General features: G+C 45.1%; 1 non-coding gene across 1 annotated transcript; it reads left to right on the top strand.

Annotated features, from left to right (window-relative positions):
- The first annotated feature begins 4111 nt into the window (after positions 1 to 4111).
- LOC116474039 (small nucleolar RNA U13) lies at positions 4112 to 4215 on the top strand. Its single transcript, XR_004249579.1, has one exon. It is a non-coding gene; the product is annotated as a small nucleolar RNA U13 (small nucleolar RNA).
- Positions 4216 to 8526: the final 4311 nt, after the last annotated feature.

The following is an 8526-nucleotide window of genomic DNA, read 5'->3' as shown; positions in this document are numbered from 1 at the left end:
GTCGAGGCGGGTGGATCACTTGAGGTCAGGGATTTGAGAGCAGCCTGGCCAACGTGGTGAAACCCCATCTCTACTAAAAATACAAAAACTAGCCAGGTGTGCTGGTGCACGCCTGTAGTCCCAGCTACTTAGGAGGTTGAGGCAGGAAAACCGCTTGAACCTGGCAGATGAAGGTTGCAGTGCAGTGAGCCCAGATTGTGCCACTGCACTCTAGCCTGGGCGAGGGAGTAAGACTCAGTCTCAAAAAAAAAAAAAAGGAAGGAGAGAGAGAGAAGGGAGGAAGGAAGGAAAGAAGGAAGGGAGAGAAAGAGAAAAGGGAAAGGAAGAAAGAAAGAAAGAGAGAAAGAAAGAAGGAAAGGAAAGAAAGAACAAACTAACTGACTCATAATTTTGGTTTTGGAATTGTTGAGCTTCCAGGAACTCATTTAATTTATGATTGGCTAAATTTACCAGAAATCAGAGGTACCCTGGAATTTTTACAAAATGAGAAAATTTACCCCACAAATTATTGTCACACCTAAAGAAATTTTTATTAATAATAATTTATAAAATTATTTGACATAATATTTACACAGTGCTAGAATTTGTAGACATTGTTTGTTTTGGAGACAGGGTCTCACTCTGTCACCCAGGCTGGCTTGATCGAGGCTCATTGCAGCTTCAACCTCCTGGGCTCAGGTGATCCTCCTGCTTAAGGCCTCTCCAGTAACTAGAACTACAGGTGCACGCCACCATGCCTTGCATTTGTTTTTGTTTTTGTTTTTGGTAGAGACGAGGTCTTGCCGTGTTGCCCAGGCTGGTCTCGAACTCCTGGGCTCAAGCGATCCTCCCGCCTCAGCCTCCCAAAGTGCTGGAATTACAGGTGTGAGCCACTGTATGCCTGGCCAGACATAGATTTATTTAGTTAGTTTTAATTTTTTTAATTTTTATTATTTATTTATTTATTTATTTTTTGAGACGGAGTCTCGCTCTGTAGCCCAGGCTGGAGTGCAGTGGCGCGATCTCGGCTCACTGCAAGCTCCGCCTCCCAGGTTCACGCCATTCTCCTGCCTCAGCCTCTGGAGTAGCTGGGACTACAGTTGCCCGACACCACGCCCGGCTAATTTTTTTGTATTTTTAGTAGAGACGGGGTTTCTGACACGGATGGTCTTGATCTCCTGGCCTCATGATCTGCTCGCCTCGGCCTCCCAAAGTGCTGGGATTACAGGCGTGAGCCACTGCGCCCGGCCAATTTTTATTTTTTGAGACAGAATTTCGCTTGTGTTGCCCAGGCTACAGTGCAATGGTGCGATCTTGGCTCACCGCAACCTCTACCTCCCTGGTTCAAGCAATTCTCCTGCCTGAGCCTCCCGAATAGCTGGGATTACAGGCGCGCACCACCACGCCCAACTAATTTTTTGTATTTTTAGTAAAGACGGGGTTTCACTATGTTGGCCAGGCTGGTCTCGAACTCCTGACCTCAGGTGATCCACCCACCTTGGCCTCACAAAGCGCTGGAATTACAGGCGTGAGCCACCTCGCCAGGCCAGATTTATTTTTTTAAGTTTTGTTTTTCATACTTTTTTTCCACAGGTGGATAACACTGACACAAGCCCTTGAAAAGTTCTACAGTGCCTTGTGAAAATAAGTGATATTGCTAAGTCTAAAACTAGCTTGGGCTGGGCGCGGTGGCTCACGCCTGTAATCTCAGCACTTTGGGAGACCGAGGCAGGCAGATCACGAGGTCAGGAGTTCGAAACCAGCCTGGCCAATATGGCGAAACCCCATCTCTACTAAAAATACAAAAATTAGCCGGGCATGGTGGCATGCACCTGTAATCCCAGCTTCTTGGGAGGCTGAGGCAGGAGAATCAATAAATAAACAAACAAACAAGGTTGGTTGTTCGCCAGAAGATGGGAGGAGCATTTGAATCCCATTAATGGCTTGGACATGGTCCCTGCCTTCAAATAGCTCAAACTCAAGTAGATGAGACAAGTAGGTGAACAGTTAGCAGGGCTACATTCAGACCTTTATCTTTGCTCTACTTTTATTTTTAACTTTTGCTTCCATGAGCATATATATATCACTACCTCACAAAGGTACAGCTTTAGACCTCTGTGTCTGGTGAGAGAGTAACTGTTGCATATTCCCCTGAGCTCAGGGGAAATGATATTTTAGAAAAGGTGAATGGTTATTGACCATTATTTTCTTGTGGATGAGTAAAATATCAGCTACAATTTTCACATAGTTTAAAAAAAAGATGGAAGTTTTTTGTTTTGTTTTGTTTTTGTTTTTGTTTTTTTTTAAACGGAGTCTCACTATCACACAGGCTGGAGTGCAGTGGCACAATCTTGGCTCACTGCAACCTCCGCCTCCTGGGTTCAAGTGATTCTCGTGCCTCAGCCTCCTGGTAGCTGGAATTATAGCTGGGGGCCACCATGCCCAGTTAATTTTTTTTTTTTTTTTTTTTTTTTTTTTTTTGAGATGGAGTCTCGCTCTGTCGCCCAGGCTGGAGTGCAGTGGCAGGATCTCGGCTCACTGCAAGCTCCGCCTCCCGGGTTCACGCCATTCTCCTGCCTCAGCCTCTCCGAGCAGCTGGGACTACAGGCGCCCGCCACCACGCCCGGCTAATTTTTTGTATTTTTAGTAGAGACGGGGTTTCACCTGGTCTCAATCTCCTGACCTCCTGATCCACCTGCCTCAGCCTCCCAAAGTGCTGGGATTACAAGCGTGAGCCACCGCACCCAGCCAATTTTTTGTGTTTTTAATCAAGACGGTGTTTAACCATGTTGGTCAGGCTGGTCTCGAACTCCTGACCTCAAATGATCCACCTGCCTTGGCCTCCCAAAGTTCAGAGATTTCAGGCATGAGCCACCATGCCCAGCCATGTGGTCTTGATAATAATGAATAAAACTACCAGAATAAAATTGTGTCTATCACTTATGTAGTGCTTCCTATGTGTCAGGCACTGTCCCAAATGCTTTACTTCTGTTCATTTAATGCTAATTAAATGATCTGCAGAGTGACTAGGGCCTAACACAGTCATGGCTCTTTGGATACTCACAAGCTAATCAGATGTGAAAATAACATTTTCTTTGGCCCAAGTTGAATAATAGCCATCATAGCAAATACTTATAAAACACTCTCTGTTTGACAGCATGTGTTTTATTTGCCCTCTCTGGTAATTCATTCAACCCTAAAAACTCTATGAAATGGACACTGCTGATATCCCCATATTACAAATGATGTAAGATATAAACAGATGTGCTAGAGTTGGTTCATACTAGCTCATATGAGCCAATTGTTAGAATTTTGGGAATTGTGTGATCTTGTTGTTAAACATAGTCATTACTAAAAATTAAATTATGTAAACTTACAGTTAAATAGGTATATTAAAAACAAACATAATAAATACCCAAAACTAATGGCTTTCTAACTACTTTACCGTATTTCACTATTATCTGTGTTATTGAGGCTATTTCCCTCTAGTGTATCTCTGTAGCAGAAACACTTTATAATGGCCGGGCGCGGTGGCTCACGCCTGTAATCCCAGGGCTTCGGGAGGCCGAGGCGGGTGAATCACAAGGTCAGGAGATCGAGACCATCCTGGCTAACACAGTGAAACCCCGCCTCTACTAAAAAAAATACAAAAAATTACCTGGGCGTGGTGGTGGGCGCCTGTAGTCCCAGCTGTTTGGGAGGCTGAGGCAGGAGAATGGCATGAACCTGGGAGGCGGAGGTTGCAGTGAGCCAAGATCACGCCACTGCACTCCAGCCTGGGCGACAGAGCAAGACTCTGTCTCAAAAAAAAAAAAAAAAAACTTTATAATGACAAGCCGCTGAACATCTCTCCCTAATTCTGTTTAATGATGCCAGATTGGTAGCTTGAAATTGCCCATGGTGAGAGTATTTATACCTTGGAAATCAACAAATGTTGCAGGACTTGATTAATTGTTTCGTTGACTGTCTACACTTAACCAAGTGACTCCAATTCCAACCTGGCATCCTACATTCCAGCCACATCACAGTGCTTTCCACAGCCTTGACTTTCAGTATGTCTTTCCATCTCTATCCTCTAACTTTTGCCATGCTGTTCCCTTCTGTTGAATCAAGCATCTTTTAAGATTCTCAGATTCTTTTGTAATTCATAAGCATGATGACTGGGTATTCACGTGCATGTGTGAGATGTGCCACCCTGGAACCTTGTTACAACGTCAACACATTATGGGTCTGACATGAAAAAACAATTATCCTGAAATACCACTTTCTTCATGAGGCTGTCTCTGATCTCATTCAGTTGGAATATATGCAATGATAAAAAAAAAAGCATCTATTATTATATTATATTATGTATGCCTACTGCTAATCGTATATGAATATTTTAACACATTTTTTTCTTATTTATTTATTTATTTATTTATTTATTGAATTTTAGAGACAGGGTCTCCCTCCATCACCCAGGCTGGAGTGCAGTGGAAAGATCATAGCTCACTGCAACATCGAACTCCTGGGCTCAAGCTATCCTCCCGCATCTGCCTCCCAGGTGGCTGGGACCACAGGCATGCACCACCACACCTGGCTAATTTTTAAAATTTGTGTAGAGCCAGGCGTGGTGGCTCACACCTGCAATCCCAGCCTCCCAAAGTGCTGGGATTATAGGCGTGAGCTACCTCACCCAGCCACAGTTGTTAGTGTGTATAATCATAACTGCCGTTTATTAGATAGAACTGGACAAATAAAGAGACCTGGAAGGTATAGTGATAGTCATCTTTTGCAGAAATACAAATATGGCTGGGTGCGGTGGCTCACGCCTATAATCCCAGCACTTTGGGAGGCCGAGGCAGGGGGATCACGAGGTCAGGAGATCGAGACTATCCTGGTTAACATGGTGAAACCCCGTCTCTACTAAAAATACAAAAAATTAGCCGGGCGTGGTGGTGGGCGCCTGTAGTCCCAGCTACTCGGGAAGCTGAGGCAGGAGAATGGCGTGAACCCAGGAGGCGGAGCTTGCAGTGAGCCGAGATAGTGCCACTGCACTCCCACCCGGGCGACAGAGCGAGACTCCGTCTCAAAAAAAAAAAAAGAAATACGAATATGGCTTCAAAGAGATTAAGTAACTTGCGTGATGTCACATGGCTATTCACAGATAAAGGGAATGGGAGAAGGCTTATCTTGAATGCCTTTGGCATAAACGTGTATTCACATGTGAGGAAGTAGCTATTCAGTGATCTTCTTCCTAACCTGGTTTTGGAAAGGAGCCCTTGGGAAGTGTCCTTAGACCAAAGAGTGGGACTTAATTATAAAATATAATTTATTTATTATTATTATTATTTTTGTAGTTGCAAGATTTAACAGAGTGAAAACAGAGCTCCCATATAATGGGAGGGGACTCAAAGGGGGTTGCCACTCCCTGCTCAAATGCCTGGGTTTATATCCCGATCATTGTCCCTCCCTCTGTGCTCTCAGGCAATATATGATTTGACTATTTCTTTACCTCCTGCTTTAGCCTAATTTTTATTTTAGTGAGCCCTCTTTACTACCTGATTAGTTGGGTGTGAGCTGAGTTACTAGCCGTGTGTTTAAAGGTAGGTGCAGTCACCTTTCCCAGCTAGGCTTAGGAATTCTTAGTTGGCCTAGGAAATCCAGCTAGTCCTGTCTTTCAGTTCCCCCTCTCAACAGGAAAGCCCAAGTGCTGTTGGGGAGGTTGGCCGACTGCTTCCTGCTGAATTGGGGCGAAGTAAGGGTTGTGCAGTTGAGATTTCCTCAGGAGGGGTGCCTTTAATCTCATCAACATCGGAGCATGGGCTAGCAGGCCAGTCCAGGGGACCGCAGTAGATCTTAATAATGGACTGCATCTGGGGCTCCATTTGAAGAACCATTTGTAGTTTACAGCTTCGATTCTGGAAGAGACAAACCTAACAAGGAGGTTAAAGATACAGGGATTGAAATGTATGGCCTGAAGTGCAGGGGATTATTTCTTTGGCACACTTCACAGGCCCTGACTATCTGCTTGATAGTTTTGAAAAGACCTGGTCCAGTAAATAATAATTTGGCCATCTGATGGGCGCTATCAATGCCAGAGTGAAAGGTTTGGTGAAGGATTTTAAGTAATTTCATTGGTTAGCTGCAGGCAAAAGTATTTTTCCTTCTTTGGTGGCTAGCCATCCTGAGGGGAGGGAACTATGTCCTCGTGAGGTTCCCCATTCTATTTCTTCCGCTGAGTACTGGGGCTTGGTTTCCTGGAGGGGGTTACCCCACACTAGGGGTCCTTCTATAAGCATTTCTAATGGAGGGTCCTGCTCTTTTGGCTTCAATATCCATTTGGCGGTTCCCTTCTATTTCCCTTTCCTTTCACATGATCCCAGCAGTGTAAGACTGCCACCTCTTTAGGTTTCTGTACAGCCGATAATAATCTCCTAACGGCTTCCTGGTATTTGATAGATGTTCGCTCGGAAGTTAGGAATTCCTTTTCTCTCCATATTGCTGTGTGGGCATGGAGGACTAGGTAAGCATACTTAGAGTCTCTATATATATTTACCCTTTTTCCTTCTCCTAATTCTAGTGTATAATAGCCTCTGCTTTTGCTAGGATGTCTCTCCCTATCAAAGGAGTGGGGCTTTCAGGCATAATTAGAAAGGCATATGAAAAGAGTAAAGTTCCCCAGTCACAACTTAGTGGCTGGGAGAAGTATCTAGTGACTGGCTGTCCTAGGACCCCTTGGATAGTGACAGATCTGGAGGACAGTTGTCTGGGACAGGAGAGTAAGACTGAGAAGGCCGCCAGCGTCCAGGAGACAGTTAACCTCCTGGCCCTCAATGGTCAAGCATACCCAGGGCTCTGTGAGGGTGATGGCATGGGCTGGCGCTTGCCCCGGGCACCCTTAGTCCTGCTGCTGGATCATCTGGTTAGTGGCTTCTGACTCAGAGGACCTTTGTCCCCTGGGGCAGTGGGCCTTCCAGTGATTCCCTTGACATAAGGGGCATGGACGAGGGGGTGGCTTATTTCTACTTGAACCACCCTGGAAGCAAGCCCTATTAGGCATTCGATTTGTCCAGCCTTTCCCTGTTCCAGAGCCTCCAGTCTGCTTGCCTGAGGGCCATGACTAAAGCGGTGGCCTTTTTTTAATCCCGTTTGTCCCGTTCCACCTGCTCCTCCTGATCTCTATTATAAAAAACGGAGGTTGCCAAGTTCAATAGGGTTTCTAAGTTTTGCTCCAGGCCTAAGCCAGACTTTTGAAGTTTTTTTTCTAATGTCTGCAGCTGACTGAGTGATAAACTTATCCTTTAAGATTAGTTGGCCTTCAATAGAGTCAGGTGACAGAGAGGTATGCTTCCTCAACGCCTCCCTTAGTCTCTCCAGAAAGGCAGTAGGATTTTCTTCCTTTCCCTGTGTTATAGTGGACATCATTGAATAATTTATAGGCTTCTTCCTAGTTTTCCTGAGTCCTTTTAGCACGCAAGTTAGCAAATGTCTGCGGCACCAGTCTCTGTGTTCTGATTCTGTGTCTCAGTGAGGGTCTACACTGGGAACTGCCTGCTGGGCTGTGGGGAATTGTTCTTTTTCCTCTGTTGTCATCCTATCATTGACCTGACTGGGACACCAGAGATCGCCAAACTCTTGGGCTGCAGTTGTGGTGGCACTTCTCTCATTTGCGGTTAGTGTCTGATCTAGCAGTAACATTATGTCTCTCCATGTCAGATCAAAGGATTGTCCTAACTTAATTCTCAGGGTTATCTGAGAATTTACCTAGGTCTATTTTAATTTGCTTTAAGTCTGAGAGAGAAAAAGGTACACGCACTCTGGGCCGAACTCTCCAGAATACGTCTTAGGGGCGTTTTTGCCTTGGGGGGAATGTTTCCCATCTGAAAAAAGAGCATAGGGATGCCAGCACCCCTAGTTATTTTCTGATGAGCATTAGTCCTAGAGCGTCCTCTATGGTCCTAATGCTTATTCCTTTCCAGGGTGCCTAACAACCCATGGACCTCTGCTTATCGGATTAGTTATGCTTACCGATGTAGCAGTCTTGCACCTGTTTTCCTGCCTTTCTTGACCACAAAGAAAGGTCCAGGTTGCTGGATTCTGGTGATCCTTTACCAGCGTGCCCAACATTGCCTTTGTGCTCGGGGTGAGTCCTAGAGCTGGGCTGGGTTCCTGGGTTCATAACAACCCAGCTGCCCCATCAAGATGCATTCCCATAAACAACAATTCTTATGCAAATTCATTTCAGAGATGTTGCAGGTAACCTTTTGAGTCAGGATTGAGATAGAGATTTTTGATTCTGTAAGTACTTTAAGGCTTGGCTGAGTGCAAACAGCTTGGGCACGTTTGCGCAGACCAATTATTAGGCAATTTTTCTAACTGCTTCTACGAGAGTTTCCCTATCAATTACTGAATACCCATTGTGTTTTTTTCTCCTCAATCACCTGGGAGGAGCCATCTATCCGTCCTGTCCTGAAGGGAGTTACTCTTAGGTCTGGTCGGACCTTTGTATGGTAATTAAGATTTAAATCCCCTGTTAGGAAATCTGCTGGGTTAAGGGAATTTTCA

Source organism: Hylobates moloch, unplaced genomic scaffold, assembly GCF_009828535.3.
Source record: "Hylobates moloch isolate HMO894 unplaced genomic scaffold, HMol_V3 SCAFFOLD_8, whole genome shotgun sequence".
NCBI classification, from domain to species: domain Eukaryota; kingdom Metazoa; phylum Chordata; class Mammalia; order Primates; family Hylobatidae; genus Hylobates; species Hylobates moloch.
This window is presented reverse-complemented; position numbering and strand designations above follow the sequence as displayed.